This window comes from Merops nubicus, unplaced genomic scaffold, assembly GCF_000691845.1.
Source record: "Merops nubicus isolate BGI_N331 unplaced genomic scaffold, ASM69184v1 scaffold32959, whole genome shotgun sequence".
Taxonomy (NCBI): Eukaryota; Metazoa; Chordata; class Aves; order Coraciiformes; family Meropidae; genus Merops; species Merops nubicus.
Window position 1 is genome coordinate 4,745 of NW_008629565.1, and position 299 is coordinate 5,043.

A 299-nucleotide genomic window follows, 5' to 3' on the forward strand; every position below is an offset into this window, starting at 1 on the left:
CCGGGGCAGGGCCATGTGTGAGGGGACACAGGGCAATAACCCACCCCCGAGCATGCAGGACCCGAGTCCAGGGAGCCCAAACACCCACTGGCACCAGGCTCCCGACCAGGAGCTGTGATGGAAACAGCAGGGGTGAGGGGCTGGGAGCGAGGGCCCCCATCGCTAGGAAGCAGCTCATGCTTTACCCCAGACTGTAGGTGCTTCTCCTGGTTTGTGATGTGCTGTTCTGTTTTCCCTGAAAACCACCCCCACAGGGCAGGGCGGGGGTCGCTGAGCTGGCAGACAGTGGCAGGTTCAGG